This window comes from Balaenoptera musculus, chromosome 16 (assembly GCF_009873245.2).
Source record: "Balaenoptera musculus isolate JJ_BM4_2016_0621 chromosome 16, mBalMus1.pri.v3, whole genome shotgun sequence".
Taxonomy (NCBI): Eukaryota; Metazoa; Chordata; class Mammalia; order Artiodactyla; family Balaenopteridae; genus Balaenoptera; species Balaenoptera musculus.
In genome coordinates, this window is record NC_045800.1 from 70,787,382 (window position 1) to 70,804,524 (window position 17,143).

The 17,143-nt window shown below is 41.8% G+C and overlaps 1 long non-coding RNA gene across 1 annotated transcript in view; it reads left to right on the top strand.

Moving 5' to 3' along the window:
- Window positions 1-16,886, top strand: part of LOC118882971 — a 155,080-nt gene extending 138,194 nt beyond the window's left edge. The window contains exon 5 of the long non-coding RNA XR_005016899.1: window positions 16,770-16,886. This is a non-coding gene — a long non-coding RNA (uncharacterized LOC118882971). The remainder of the gene's footprint in view (window positions 1-16,769) is intronic.
- Window positions 16,887-17,143: the final 257 nt, after the last annotated feature.

The window sequence follows — 17,143 nt, forward strand, 5'->3', positions numbered from 1 at the left end:
CTTCTGGATATGCAAGGGCTTTCCAGCCTCCAGCCCAATGCTCACCTCGTACTCAGCTCCAGGAGTGACCCCTTCTGCCTCACGGTGTAAAACACCACCCATTTGTCATGATGAACCCCAATGCTACTTGCTCTCTGAAACCTTGACCACTATAAGCCACAGTGGTATTTCCCTCCTGTCAACTCTACGAAGTCCCAGGACATGTTTGCTGAACTGAAATTGTAACTCCTAAGGGCATTGTTTACACTTGTCATTTGAGACTTATATATCATGTTTGGGCCACGTGTGTCTTGCACAGTAGGGTTAGGGTTTACCATTTATTGAATGAACAAACAAATACCTGAAGTACGCGGGCTTATTCAAACTGCTGATTCATTAAGGGGTTGGGCACTCACGTGTATTTTGTGTATTAGTGGGTCTGTATGCCACATGCTTATTCAGATAGGCTTTGGGTCTAAAAAGGAACAGTGATGTTGGTGATGAGGATGATGATACAATGAGGAGAAGGATGATAAAAATTGAAATGACTGCCATTTCCATTTATTGAGTACCTACTCTGTGCCAGTGCTTAACATACTTGATCTCTTTTTATGCTTATAATCAACATATGAAGTAAATATTATTACTATCTCTATATATTAGGAAATGGAGGCTCAGAGCAATTAAGTAAATTGCCCAAAATCATATGTCTAGTGGGGAGCAAGGCTGAATTTTAACCCGGTCTGGTGATGCTAGTTTGTTCTACCAACCAAACATCAAGCAACCTGTGGAAGTCTACTGAAGGCATCCAAGGATGCATTGTGTGGAAATGCATATGTGGTACCATGTCCATCTTAGCTTCCTTCCAGTGAGGGCAGAGGCCTCTCGTGAAGTTCTTTGTACCCCTCCAGTGATGCTGAGGACCGAGCCTTGCACATCAACAGCACTCATTAATAGTTTTTTCATTGATTCTAACCCACCGCATGCCTGAATTTCAAGTGTGTCTTGTGGAAGGACCTGGCCAGGATTGCACTATGGGTTCACATAGGAATTCTTTTTCCATTCCACTCATATCATAAAACCTTTAGTTTATCTAATTACTTGTCTCTAGAGCTTTCCCCTTGATGGACCTTTGTACTGTGTTGACTTAGCTAAACTGGCAGTGCTTCCCAGAATCCTCTTCCCTGTATGGTTCCAGGTTAGGGCTGCCACAGGAGAAATTTGCTTGAGATGGGGAAGGCAGAAGGGATGCAGCCACAACTCTCTGCAGATTGGTGTGGGGTGCCAGGCGGGCCCCCTTAGCTCATGCTGATCTAATGGCTTATCCTGTTGGCATGGAGCAGCACCTGGGCCTGCAGTTCCTTCAACTCCAACCAGGTCTTCTCCTTCAGATTCTCTGAGCTGCAAGCTTGCTGTGTGTGCAGTTCCATGGAGAAGGTGCCAGCTTTTGCAGGTCCCCTGCATTGTCCAATTTGGAGGTAATGAGAGACAGCCATGGGCTCCGGCCTGTGCTCATTGGTTCCAGTGTTTCCCACGCTTCCAGTTTGCGTTCCTTCCCCCACTTTCCCGAGTTCCTTCCTGATTATCAGAGCCACTGGACTTCAGGTCCCCACCGGATGCAGAGGCAACAGCCTGCCATCAAGTCCACCAGCTCTCACAGCTTTGCAGGGTGTAATCTTTATAACAAATCTTTATTTCTGAATCAAGCAGCGCCTCTGCTTCTCTGATCAAACCCTAGCTGATACATCCCTCTTCCCCAGGCCCTCAGGATACAGTATCTTTGATCACATGGCCACCCCAAAGAAATTTGTTCCTGGTGATTGGGCCAAGTCACCCTCAAAGCAGGACTGGTGAGCCTCTCATACCCTTTCTCTTTCCCTCCCCACAAGACTGGTGTCGTTTCTGGAGGCAGGAGCTAAATCAGATCTGACTTGTAATGAAACCAAGTGTAAGATGCCTCAGAGTTATTAAAGGCTGTACCTGCCCATGCAAACCTGAGCTGAACTCAGCTTCACTGTCACTGCTTTTGGAGGCTGTGGGCTACCCCCACCCCTTTGTGGTTGCTCTCAAACGTCACCGGTCTCCGGCTCCTGTGCATGGAGATGGGCTTGTGATTAGTCACAGTCAGACTGGAGGAAGGGGTTGCCTATAGTAAGTTCTATGATCCCACAGGCTCTGAAGACTGATGTCTTCATCCAGGTGTTTTAATGTCTGAAATTTCACCATTAGAGAGTCATTCCTTTGGATCACTTTTCCTGATGTTTGTTATTAAAATGACATTCACCTTTGATAAAGGGATCATCAGCAGAGCGTAATAGAAAGAACATGGCTTCTGGAATCATATATCTCTGAACTCAAATCCTATCTCTGCCATTTAGAATAGCTGTGAGACTGCAATAAAATAATTATTTAACCTCTTCAAGCTACAGTTTCCCTGCCTCTTAAAACGGGAATAATCATAATATCCAGTTCAAGCTGTCTCAGTCTGTTCAGGCTGCTATAACAAAAGTATCGTAGACTGAGTGAGCAGCTTACAAATAACGGGAATTTATTCTCACAGTCCTGTAGGCTGGTGAGAATCTGCTTCCTGGTTCATAGACAGCCATCTTCTTGCTGTGTCCTCACATGGTGGAAGGTCTCTTTTTTTTTTTTTTTTTTTTTTTTTTAGAAATTCACGTTCTTTTATTTATTTATTTATGACTGTGTTGAGTCTTCGTTTCTGTGCGAGGGCTTTCTCTAGTTGCGGCAAGTGGGGACCACTCTTCATCGCGGTGCGCGGGCCTCTCACCATCGCGGCCTCTCTTGTTGCGGAGCACAGGCTCCAGACGCGCAGGCTCAGTAATTGTGGCTCACGGGCCCAGTTGCTCCGCGGCATGTGGGATCTTCCCAGACCAGGGCTCGAACCCGTGTCCCCTGCATTGGCAGGCAGATTCTCAACCACTGCGCCACCAGGGAAGCCCTGGAAGGTCTCTTTTTATAAGGGAACTATTCCCATTTATGACTCCACTTTCATGACCTAATCAGCTCCCAGAGGCCCACCTCCTAATACCATCACATTGGAGATTATGAACTTTGGGGGAACACAAATATTCCATCCATAGCAGTATACAAGCAAACAAATGTGAAAGTACCTAGCACAATGCCTGGCACATAGGTGAAACTGAGTAAATGTTAGCATTTACTCCTGATTTCCTTTTCTCAAAGTGAGTTATGCATTGGAATTCTTAGGTACTAGTGGGTACTGTGTCTGTATCACCATTATTGCACGCCTATCACAGTTGGGATCTAGTGGGTGAGTGTTAAGTATCTGCTATGAATGTGTGTGTGTGTGTGTGTGTGTGTGTGTGTTTTAGAAGAGAGAAAGGTCACCAGAAGACCAGAAGATGAGATAAGTAAGTTTGGAAAGACTGGCTCATTTCCATCTACCTTTCTCCACTTCCATTGCCACCATTCCAATTCAAGTTGTCCTCTCCTTCATGGATTATTTCAATAGTTTTACCTGGTTCTTTTGACTGTATTCTTATTTCTTTTTAGTTTATACTCTTCTTAGAAACCAGTGATCTTTTCAAAGTGCAAATCAGATTTTATTTAAAACCCATTGATTCTTCAAATTCTACTTGGCATTTGATCTAAACCCTAATCTTGGCCTGGAAAGCACTCCACATCCTGGCTCCAGTCTACCTCTCCTCCCTCAACTTAATTTCCCTCTTCTCCCCACAACTCATTACACTTCAGCTATGCTAGAACTCTCTGAGAATTTTGGATCCATGAACTCAAGGCCTTTGCCCATGCTTCTCTCCTCTCTCCTCCCGCCCCACCACTTCTCTCTCCGCCCTGTCTCTCTCTTCCTCCCTCCCCCTGGCCCCAATCTTCTGTCTGACTCCTACCCAAGCTTCACATCTCTGTTCATATGTAATTTCCTCAAGGAAACTTTCCTGATGGAACAAAATCAGGCCCACTTCTTATCTTTCTCATAGGAGAGCTCTTCTATGCTTTTCTTATAGTCTATGTCACATTTCAAAATTATGGAATTATGTGTGTAGTTTCTTTCTGAGTGTTGTCTCCTCTTACAGAGTGGGAATATGACAGTCTTGTTCCCTCTACTCTATCGCCAGCAGCTAGCCCACTGCCCCGCACACACAGGTCTCAGTGCCAGTTAATGATGAATGAATACAGAGTAATCCTGGGATAAATCTAACTGGATGGGATTCACATTTTCTCTCCCACAGGGTCATAGTTCTTGAGTTTGTGATCCCAGAGTCTTACAAAAGCCACCCAGATAACACAGATCCTGTTTACCTCTGTATTTAATTTTTTGTTTCCTTTTTCTTTTTTAAATTGAGGCATAACTTAGAGTAAACTGCACAAATGTTAAGGGCGCAGATGGTGAATTTTTCATTGTATACACCCGCGGAACCACCACCCCAATGAAGATTCAGAATATCCCAGCATCCAGTAGGCTCCTTTGTACCCTTCTGATTCCATAACCCCTCTCCCACCCCCACCCTGGGCAGGTTAATCACTCTTCTGACCTCCATCACCATAGATTAGTTTTGTCTGCTTCAAAATTTTATGTAAATGGAATCATACAGCTGGTATGTTTTTGTCTGGCTTCTTTTTTTCAACATGTTTTGGGATCCGATCATGTTACTGTGTGTAGCAGTATGGTTTTTTTTTGTTTTTTTTTTTAACTTTTGGGTTTATTTATTTATTTATTTATGGCTGTGTTGGGTCTTCGTTTCTGTGCGAGGGCTTTCTCTAGTTGCGGCAAGTGGGGGCCACTCTTCTTCGCGGTGCGCGGGCCTCTCACTGTCGTGGCCTCTCTTGTTGCGGAGCACAGGCTCAGACGCGCAGGCTCAGTAAATTGTGGCTCACGGGCCTTAGTTGCTCCGCGGCATGTGGGATCTTCCCAGACCAGGGCTCGAACCCGTGTCCCCTGCATTGGCAGGCAGATTCTCAACCACTGCGCCACCAGGGAAGCCCTAGCAGTATGTTTTTTTTAAAAAAGATTTATTTGTTTAATTGTTGAGTAGTATTTCACTGAATATATATATATGTATGTGTATATATATATATGTATATATACGTACATATATATATTACAGTTTATCCATTCTACTATTGTCCGACATTCAGTTATTTTCAACTTTAGACTGTTATGAATAAAGCTGCTGTGAACATTCATGCACGTGTGTTTTGGTGGACACGTCTTTGGGGATAGAATGAGGAGTGGAACTGGTGGGTTCTATCTTTAAACCAGGCTCTTTTGATCTGTGGTGCATCCTTCAAAAAATTCTGGCACATCTCAATCTGAATTTACAGCTGAGGTTAAGTCAGGGGTGATTATCCACGTAGCACTAAGCTTCTTACTTGTGGGGAATCCTTCCTATGGCTTTTTAGTAATGGCATTCAGGGGTTTGTGTCAATGTCATTTAACAATTTGATACTGAGTCTGTGGGATGATAGGTCCAAGCAACTTAAAATTATACTCTAAAGTGACTCTGCCTATTGAAGCTTACTAAGGAACCATAATAAGTCATCTCAAAAATGGTCATCTGAGACACTAAGAAAATGTTATAATATATGTTTAAATCATTGAGCTACAGAAGCATTTCCAGGACACATTTTTTCAATTACAATGATCCTAAGACAGTTGCTTTGACTGTTCCTATAAAATGCTTTAGCTATTCTTAATATGTCATTTACTCTCTGATTTATACTAATGCCGATAGAATATTGACCATTCACTATAACCCAGTTGTGGAAGATTTTCTGACATAACTGTGTACTGATTTTTTTTCCTTTCTACTGGAACACATAGGGTTAGTAGGCTGTGACCATTACACAACATCCACCAAATTCTGTGTGCCCTTTTCCCAAAAGATAAATTACACTGAGGTGGAAAAATGTAATCCCTGAAGATTCTCTTGCCAAAAAACCTTCTTGTCTTTAAGGACCTTTGCTTGTTGTTGATTTTCTATGGGAGAATTTGCAACATTTTCCTTAGTGCCCTGTGTGAGGTAGGAGAAGCTCAGAGTCTGCCCCAGGGGATGTAATAAGTGCAGTTAGACCACCTTCCCCATTGGAGGCAGTGGGCCAGTTACTCGCCTGGACCACAGAGAGGGCTATGACCTCCCTTTGTCTGCTTCTGAGAACTCAAGAGGCTTATCAGCTTGAGGGGCTGGGACCACCCAGCTGGGGAAAAATAGAACTTTTACCAGAGAGATGGAAGCATGTGGGAAATATCTGAATCATGCTTTGAGTAAAAATGCAGAGACAACCCACATCCATTTGGACACCTGCCTCTTAATGTCCTGAGACATCCTTCTCATTGCAATGAAAAGCATTCCAGGAATGGGAGGCAGCTCCCTATTTGACTCTAATTCTAAAATATCATTAAATGATTATATTTAATTCCCACTATGAGCCTAACTAAGCAGGTACTGTCATCATCCCCAATTTAAATACAGGAAAATGGATACTGTTCGAGGCTGAGTGTTTTGTCTAAGCTGCACAGCTTATAAGTGGTGAAAATAGAGGTATGAACCCAGGCAGCCAACTCCAGAGCCCTGACAGGGTCTGGGGAAGAGCTGGCTCCAACATAGGGTGACATCTTCCCATTCTCCCCCCCTACCTTTTTAAGTTTCATCTGAAAATGTCATGCAGGGTCACCCTTACTGCACAGAGGAGATGAAGAGAAAAAATAAATATGGGGAAGAGGAAATGGAAAATAAAATCCCACTAGGGTCTGGCTATTAATGTGTTTGCACTGTTCTACACTTGAATAGATCTGGTTCTGAGTCTGCTACTTAAAAGGAACCAAAAATGACCTGAATTGAAACTCCTGCATAGGAAGGTGCCGTGATGAGCTCAGAGAGACCACAGCACACCTCTGCAAGGGCTCTGAGAACCATCGTCATGGTTGCTTCCAGTCGGCAAGGGGGGGCGGGAGAGGGGCGGTGGGGGGGGGGGATGCTGTTAGGTGGTTTCAGTTCTGATGAACTACCTGACTGCCAATACCAAGCCTGGGTTTTCCTCTCTACGGAATGGAGATGATGGGAGGGGAGATGGCCTTTCCAAAGGGGAGACTCTTCCATCAGCGGCTTCTTAAGATGGTTTGCCTTTGTGGAGGCAAAGCCCTAGTTAACGTAAATGTGGTGAGATGGGGGGGCCTCTAAAGCAAAATACCAGTATCAGCCAAGTTCTCCCCTCTTCGAATTCATCTCCTGTTGTTCTCCCTCTTTCTCTGTTCGGCCACCTCTTGCTGTTCCTGGAACGCACCAGGCACACTCCTGCCTCAGAGCCTTTGCACGTGCTCTTTATTCTGCCCAGAAGCTTTCCCCCTAGCTAGCCCCATGGCCTGCTTCCTTTCCTCTCTCAGGCCTTTCCTCAAACATCCTATTTTCAGTGAGACCTTCCCTCGTTACCTGTTATAACCACAATTGCATTCTGAACTCCACCCACTCCCCAACACACATGCCTCTCCCTCTCCCCTTCCCATTGTTTTTCTCCTCTAGCTGTAGCTTAGCTCCATGAGGGCAAGGATTTATGTCTGCTTGATTCCTGTCTATATTCCAGCATCCAGGCTAGTGTGTAGCCAGTACTCAATGAAAACATGTTGAATAGATTAATGAGTAAATCAATGAATCCTGGCTTTGCCATTTAGTAACTAGGCAACCTTTAGCAAATTAGTTAATGAGGTGTTCTATACCTCATTTCTACTACAGTAAAATTGGGATGATAATTCCTACCCTCCTACTGTGAGTTTTAAACAAGATTACAGAAGTACACACCAAGGACAATATTTGCATGCACTCAATGATTTAGTTTGTTAGTTCGATGAAAGTAATACACATAATAGTAGTAAACATTTTTAGATTATTTATAGGAAATAACCTACCAGGCACTGCTTTAACCACTTTATGTACCTTTATTCATTTAATTCGTACATCCTGTAAGGTATGTACTATTATTTCATCATCCTTGTCTGAGAAATAAAGAAACTGCAGGACTAACTTGCCCAAGGCCACATGACTAGAAAAAAATCACTGAGACTGGATTTGAACTCAGGCCTATCTGTTTCCAAAGTCCGTCACTTAACCACTTCCCCACACTGCTTCCACCAGGCAAGAAGACATAATTTACATAATACAGGTATAGAAAAACAGATTCAAGTAGTGAAAACTTCTATCTGCAAATAGTTTATTTTTTAAACTGGTGGAATGTCTTCATAGATCAAACATGATAATAATTCACTTTCTAAATCAACTGGAATATTTAGATAGTGGCCAAATTATATTTAACCCCAAGCCATGAAATACATTGGCCAAGAAATGCTACAATTGAGGAGATATTTGGAAACTGTGTTTTATTTAGACACCAGTCTATATGAACCAATACATTTCCATTTTAAAATAGAGAGCAGTGTCATTTAGTTTCCAAAGTTGAGTGGAAACAAAAACCAGGGCCATATAGACACACCCTAACCGAGCACCTGCTTTTGAGGCCGCCTCAAACAATTATTATCCTGTTTTTCTCGTGAATTGGCTTCAATCACTTGTGATTCCTGTACATTTAGCATATCTCATAACCAGCCGTCATTCATAGTCTATTTTAAGTTTGGTTGTTAAATACTTGGTTTCGCTCATGAGAGAGAGCTCAGTGAGACTGTTGTCTTCTCCATTCATGGTGCTGGTTCTACAAGTCACTGCATACCCAACAGGGAGGTATACACACACAAACTTTCCAAATCGTCTTTAAAGGCTTTCAGTTCCTTTTTTTCTTTTTTTGGTTTCTGTTGCCTTCCAGTATGGCTAAGACAATTGTCAGTTTGTCTTTCTTCTTGTAATTTCTCTAGAAGGCCTTGTGGCCCAGGCATTCAGTTGGAACCCAGTTTCAATCTCCCATTGATTTTTAGTCTGGCTCTCTTACTTGCAAGGAACAGAAAGTCATTTAAGCTAGCTCAAGACAAAGGGCTTTAGCATGTTGTATTATGTCACTTTATTTTTAAATGGTAAAAGAATGTTTGTGGAAATCCAAGAACGGGAGCCATATTAAATCTTGGCCTCAAAGAGCCCAGAGCTCAAAGGTGACTCTAGATTCAAGAAGCCTCCCAGCCCTTCAGCAGCAGGAGTTCATGGATCTTTGACTTCTATGATTAAAGTGACATGCTATATGTCTACTTCATCTCGTCCTAGTGCTAACTGATGGCTATTTTTCTTCATGCTCAGGGCCCTAAGAGAGGATCTGATTGGTCCAGTCCTTCTTCCAGGGCAGACTGTAACTCCCTGACAAGCCTATGGATTGTGTACCGTTGGTTCAGGTGCTTGGGCCACAGCCAATCATTTATGGACAGAGGATGTGGGGCTCCCAGTACTAAACATGGCTTCCTGGGCCTGCCCCTGTGGCAGGAAGTGTGGGCAGGGTGGATCCCCTCAGAAGAGGCTGTGGGTGGGTTGGCACAGTGCTGACCTTTCCAGAATACTATCTTGTAAGAGACTAATATGTTACCCAAATCACACAATGGTATACCAAGATAAGATGATATATATTGACAAAGACAAAGATGCACTTGGAAAGACATCTGCAAAACCACATGCATACATCTTTGCAATTAGCATGCTTAAAACATGAAACAAATTTCATTATTTCTTTGTGATATGTTTTATCAAAAAATGTTTATTCTTTTGCCTGATAAGTCAAGCTGTTAAAGCCCTATGGCTTTCTTAGTCAGGACCTCCAAGTTTTGGTGAACAGATTACACTCAGCACAATTCTAGCTGATGCCATTATAGAGATTTCAGTGTGTTAACCAAACTGAAGCTGCATTAACCTTTGCAGTTGCCCAGCCAGTTATTCAGGTTTTGTTTTAATTGAGCTGGTCAGACCCATTGATTGGTTATTACCATTGACTAAGTATACACAATACATGGGCCACAGCTTTAAACACAGGCATAATGTGTTCGTGACTTCAGAGGTCCCTTGTGTCAAATATGTGATGCCCGTGGTGCTGGTGAGCTCTCCTTTAAGGATTGGCCCACTGCCACCCATGGACCCTGAAGAACAAGGGAGATACAACGGGGACATTTCCATCAGGATGATGATGTTAAGGAGTGTGGTCAAGATCCAGGTCTGGATGCATTGCTGCAATGGCTGGAGAGTTATGGTGGTGGTGGTAGGGACTGCTGGTATAAAGGTATAAGGCATGACAAACTTGGCCTGCATTACAATTCTAGAGAAAAACCACCTAGGCAAAACCAAATCCTCATGCATCTGTCTTAAGATGAGATGAGTCACTACCCATGGCATGCGTTGGTGACCTGCATCTGTGTGAACTGTACTCTCTTTTCTTGAGTCCCCAGCAGAAACCAGTCTCTCCTGACACTAGAGGTCCATAGCACTCTAGCTGTGCTTCTCTGTGGTTACATCACTTTCTACCTATATTAACAATCTCTGTCTCATTTTTTCCCCACCCTCTGATGGAAATTTGTATTAAGATGAGATCAGTGTCTGATTTCTGCCTGGTGTTCCTGCCATTTAACAAATAAGAACCTAAATTGCCTTTTTCAGTCACCAGATTGACTGTGGGCCATGGTTGCTTCATTGTTCTCTCTGCACAATGACAGTATTTGACCCAGGAGGGAATGTCTGAGATGGTATCATTGCCGAGTGAAGCTAATTTCAGTGTCAAGTTTTATTTAAAATTTCAATATCTTCTAATGTAGGTACTGTGAAGCACCATCAGTGTATCCCATAATATATGGAAGGGTCCACAGGTACAGTTTGATTAGCAGCAGGAGGATGGAATTCCAGGGCAGATCAGAAAATCTTGAGTATATGGAGAGAAGGAAGTGGAGGAGGAGGAGGAAAGGAGGGTAGTAGCTAACGTTTATTGACAATTTACCATGTGCCAGGCCCTATTAAAGCGTTTTACATAATTAAGTCATTTAAAACTCACAACAGCCATTATGGGGAAGTTACCATTATCCTGTTTTACAGGGGAGTCTGGTGCAAAACAGAGCAGGGTTGTCCTGTGGTCCGTGCAGTCTGACTTGTTGGACTCTGGAACCCCCTTCTCCTTCTCCTTTTCCTTCCCAGTCTGTTTATACCTCATAAATTCAAAACATTGTTGATAAATGTTAAATATTGCTAAATATTAGATATTAAAATATGGTTTAATTAAGAGTAATTTATTCACTCTAATTTATTAACAAAATTTCATGAACCATTATTATGTGACAGACACTTTTTCAACAGTATCAGGAAGCCTTGAATGGTCAAAAACGAGTTGATGATCATTCCTGATTTCATCCTTGAGGGGCCATGCTGGTTGTTTTCTGCTCTCACAGAAGTAAGCCTAGGTCTTTGATAGGCCTCAGAATGTCAGTAAGATAGACAAGTCCGTTTTTTGCTGATATTAATACTTCTCGGAGCATAACGTTGGTGCAATGTTTTCAAGATAAAACAAAACTTTCCTTCACTGTGTGGGGATGGAGAGAGATGAAATGAAGGTGGGAGTCAGACAGCCCTGTCCTACCACAGCTGCATGTGCAGCTACTCCAACAATCACTGTGTCTGCTTGGGCAGGTCTCCTTTTCCAGTCACACCCGATGAAGGAGTTCACTGCCTTGAACTTACTCTGACTTTCAAAGATACTACTCCAAAACCTCCAATGTTATTTGGATAAACAATTCCCACTCCTGGTAGGGTCCATTTATTCGTCATTTGTTTTTACTGTTGACACTTTTGGGTTGGTGATAGAGAAGGCTTTCTGGCTAGAAGCTTGAGGCTGTGTCTAAGACAAGGAAGCTAAGCCAAATGGCAGAAAGTTTCGACTTGGCCCTACCAGCCAAAAAAAAATTCACCTTTCCAGGAATTTAAGTGTCCTGTGTACACACTGCCCAAAGAAGAGCAGGGATTACATAATTCTTCCGATATTATACTTAGGCAAAGTGGAGAATTGAAGTAGCATCCAGATTTCTGGTTTGGCAACACAAGTACTTCACAGTAATGCAACACTATTTACATGCCAGAGCAGCCAGGCATATACTGGCGTTCAGTAATATTTGTGGAATAAAGGAGTGAACAGAAAAAATCTAGAAAGGTATCAATTGTAAATGTTGAAAGTAATTTTCATCTCTTTAAATAGCTTCAAATTCTGGTTTTTCTATTATAAATCTGTGTTATTTGTATAATAATAGTTGTTAAAAAACATAGCCTAGAGGGGTGGGGTAGGGAGGGTGGGAGGGAGACGCAAGAGGGAGGAGATATGGGGATATATGTAATATATGTATATAGCTGATAGCTGATTCACTTTGTTATAAAGCAGAAACTAACACACCATTGTAAACCAATTATACTCCAGTAAAGATGTTTTAAAAAAAAAATGTAGCCTCAGTTTTCCAGGAAACTGGAAATAACTGATTTTAAGCTGTAGTGAGGGCAAAGATAAGCCTGGATTTTTCTGGCTTTATTATTGCCAAGCTCAGCTTTATTGTGAGTAGTATAGCTACAACCCTTGTGGATAAGTTCCTGGAAGACTGGCCCTTTCAGAATCTGGATCAAGTTAACACTTTCTAACCAGTGGGGAAGTAACTACTTGGTTCTCTAAGCAAAGGGCTTAAAAATCACAGAATGTTGGAGGTTGTCTTGCCCAGTTTCTTAGTTTTCAGGTGAAGAAACTGAATGTAGACCAGTGATTGCTTAGCCTTGAGCAAGCCAGTGGTGAAACTGGTAGTAGGACTCAGCTCTTCCAACTGTAAGCACATTTCCCCATTTCACTCTATCAGTCAGAAATCCAGCAAGGAACTGATGGCATACCTAATTGGGTAATTGAGGAAAATTTAATAAAGGGATTATTTAAAAGGTGTGGGTAGAGTTAAGATGACCGGCAAGGAAGTGAGGCATTCCAGGTCATGCAAAATGGAGAGCTGTTACATTCCTAGGCCTGAGGGAGGCAAGAGTGGGAGCAGTTATAGAACCTGGAGAGATTAGGGGTATTGAGGAGGTGCTGGATATACTGGGGCCTCCAGTAGAGGGACACAGTGCATCTGCCAGCAACCTGAGGGCCTGAGAGCTGCATGACAAATAGCCCAGCCTTATTCTTTTCCCAGCTAGAAGGCAAAGGTCAAGCAAGCTAGTTGATTCAGTTTAAAAAGGTCGACATCCCAGGGCATTGAGCAGTGAGGAAAGATGGAGGGTGGATTCAAGGGGCCTGTGGAAAATATCTATCACATTTGAGCTATAGAAGATAAACCGTGTCCTATCTGCTCTCACTTCAGCTTCAAATCGTTAATAACCTGGACAATTGTGGTTACATTTTTTAAAACTATTATTATACAAATAATACATATTTATAATAGAAAAACCAGAACAATGCAGCTATTTAAAGAGATTGTAATTACTTTCAACTCTTTTTTGTTTAATTGGGGTATAGTTGCTTTACAGTGTTGTGCTAGCTCCTGCTGCACAGTGAAGTGAACCAGCCATATGCATACGCATATCCCCTCCTTTTTGGATTTCCTTCCCATTTAGGTCACCACAGAGCACCGAACAGAGTTGCCTGTGCTATACAGCAGGTCCTCATTAGTTATCTGTTTTATACCTAGTGGTGTATATATGTCAATCCCAATCTCCCAATTCATCCCACCCCCCTTTCTCCACTCTGGTGTCCACACGTTTGTTCTCTACATCTACGTCTCTATTTCTGCTTTGAAAATAGGTTCATCTGTACCATTTTTCTAGATTCCACATATATGTGTTAATATACAATATTTGTTTTTCTCTTTCTGGCTTATTTCACTCTGTATGACAGTCTCTAGGTCCATCCACATCTCTACAAATGACCCAATTTCATTCCTTCTTATGTCTGAGTAATATTCCATTGTATATATGTACCATATCTTCTTTATCCATTCATCTGTCAATGGACATTTAGGTTGCTTCCACGTCCTGGCTATTGTAAATAGTGCTGCAATGAACATTGGGGTGCATGTGTCTTTTTGAATTATGGTTTTCTCAGGGTATATGCCCAGTAGTAGGATTGCTGGGTCATATGGTAGTTATATTTTTAGTTTTTTAAGGAGCCTCCATGCTGTTCTCCGTAGTGGCCGTATCAATTTACCTTCCCACCAACAGTTTAAGAGGGTTTCCTTTTCTCCACACTCTCTCTAGCATTTATTGTTTGTAGATTTTTTTGATGATGGCCATTCTGACTGGTGTGAGGTGATACCTCATTGTAGTTCTGATTTGCATTTCTCTAATAATTAGTGATGTTGAGTATCTTTTCATGTGCATCTTGGCCATCTGTATGTCTTCTTTGGAGAAATGTTTATTTAGATCTTCCACCCATTTTTTGATTGGGTTGTTTTTTTTTGATATTGAGCTGCATGAGCTGCTTGTATATTTTGCAGATTAATCCCTTGTCAGTTTCTTCATTTGCAAGTATTTTCTCCATTCTGCGGGTTGTCTTTTCATCTTGTTTATGTTTTCCTTTGCTGTGCAAAAGCTTTTAAGTTTCATTAGGTCCCATTTGTTTATTTTTGTTTTTATTTTCATTACTCTAGGAGGTGGGTCAAAAAAGATCTTTCTGTGATTTATGTCAAAGAGTGTTCTGCCTATGTTTTCTTCTAAGAGTTTTATAGTGTCTGGTCTTACATTTAGGTCTTTAATCCATTTTGAGTTTATTTTTGTGTATGGTGTTAGGGTGTGTTCTAATTTCGTTCTTTTACATGTAGCTGTCCAGTTTTCCCAGCACCACTTATTAAAGAGACTGTCTTCTCCATTGTAAATTCTTGCCTCCTTTGTCATAGATTAGGTGACCATAGGTGCATGGATTTATCTCTGGACTTTCTATCTTATTCCATTGATCTATATTTCTGTTTTTGTGCCAGTACCATACTGTCTTGATTACTGTAGCTTGGTAGTATAGTCTGAAGTCAGGGAGCCTGATTCCTCCAGCTCCGTTTTTCTTTCTCAAGATTGCTTTGGCTATTTGGGGTCTTTTGTGTTTCCATACAAATTGTGAAATTTTTGTTCTAATTCTGTGGAAAATGCCATTGGTGATTTGATAGGGATTGCATTGAATCTGTAGATTGCTTTGGGTAGTATAGTCATTTTCACAATATTGATTCTTCCAATCCAAGAACATGGTATAATCTCTCCATCTATTTGTGTCATCTTTGATTCTTTCATCAGTATCGTATAGTTTTCTAAGTACAGGTCTTTTGCCTCCTTAGGTAGGTTTATTCCTAGGTTCTTTATTCTTTTTGTTGCAATGGTAAATGGGATTGTTTCTGTAATTTCTCTTTCTGATCATTCATTGTTAGTGTATAGGAATGCAAGAGACTTCTGTGCATTAATTTTGTATCCTGCTACTTTACCAAATTCGTTGATTAGCTCTAGTAGTTTTCTGGTGGCATCTTTAGGATTTTCTATGTATAGTGTCATGTCATTTGCAGACAGTGACAGTTTTCCTTCTTCTCCAATTTGGATTCCTTTTATTTCTTTTTCTTCTCTGATTGCCATGGCTAGGACTTCCAAAACTATGTTGAGTAATAGTGGCGAGAGTGGACATCCTTGTCTTGTTCCTGATCTTAGAGGAAATGCTTTCAGTTTTTCACCATCAAGAATGATGTTTGCTGTGGGTTTGTCATATATGGCCTTTATTATGTTGAGCTAGGTTCCCTTTATGCCCACTTTCTGGAGAGTTTTTATCATAAATGGGTGTTGAATTTTGTCAAAATTATGATTGGTACTTTTCTAGACTTTTTATTCAACCATTCATCCATCCATTCATTCATTTATTCATGCCACAAATATTTATTGAATGTCAATGTGTGCCTCCCTGTTCTAGGCGTGTGTATATTAGAATAAACAAAATAGACAAAAATTCGTTCACTCAAGGAGCTAATGCTCTAGTGGGGAAGAGTCCCAATAAACAACATAAATAACCAAAATGACAATATGTGACGTAGTGATTAAGTGGAAAGAAGAAAAATAAAGCAAGGGAAGAAATAAGAGTGTTATGGGGGAGGTTTTATAATTTTAAATAAGGTGGCCAGGGATCCTTGTGGGGTGTGTGTGTGTGTGTGTGTGTGTGTGTGAATAAGAGAGCGAGCAAGCCACCAATGACCGCCTGTTTGTAGGGCTTTTCCTCTGGCTACTTGCTGAGTGTTCAGATAATGGAGAGTGTAGGTGGTGTAACTTCCCCCCTCCCTCGCAGTTTCAAAATGTCTCTCTTAGATTTTTTTAAAGGGCAAAGCTTTCTCCACTCCTTATATTAACCATTAAAAAAGTGCTGCGGGGAATCCTCAGTGCAAGTTATTAGCCAAATTCTTGGTGTCTGACCCCTTCTAGCTGGGTGACTCGGGGGAAGTCATTTAACCTCTCTGAGCCTCAGGTTCCACATGTGCGAAAATGAGGGTTTTGGTGACAAGGAAGGAAATAAGATTAGATCTGAGAGGGACCTCATGCCCAGCACACAGTTGATGGTCAATATATGGTGGCTTCTTTCCTTCTCTGGACAGAGCTGCCGAAAAGGCATGTTTTGGTAAAACTGAAGACTTGGGATCCACAGAATTGAGGAGTTTGCCAAACAATCTATTAATAATAATAGCTGGCATTAATTGACCACCTATGTGCCAGGCAGAACTTTTACATGTGTGTCTCGTTAAATCCTTGCAATTTAAGATGAGGCAATGGAGGCATAGACCCTCTTGCACAGCTGGTAGGTCACAGAAGCAAGGCTTGACTCCAAGTCTGGCTGACATCAACCTGCGCTGTCTTTAACAGATACTGTGCTCTTCCTCTCCCCTGCCCTGCCCGCATGAGGAAGAGTCAAGGCTGGATGGAGCCTGAGTGTAGGGAAGGATTTTCTCATTATTTGAAAGCCCATGAAGATCTCTAGACTACCAGGTAAGGACCATTTATGACCCTGGAAAAATGTCTTTACTAAATACCATTAATGTAGTGGTTCTGAAAGTGGGGAACTGGGCTGATTGCCTGTGAATTCACCTTGTTTTTTTTTAAAATACATATGCTAGGACTTTATCTCTTGAAATTCTAGTTAAGTAGGTCTGGGGTAAGGCCTTGAGTGTCTATATTTTTCAACATCGTCCCAGGTGTTTCTGATTTGCAGCCAGATTTGGACACCTCCCTATGGCCCA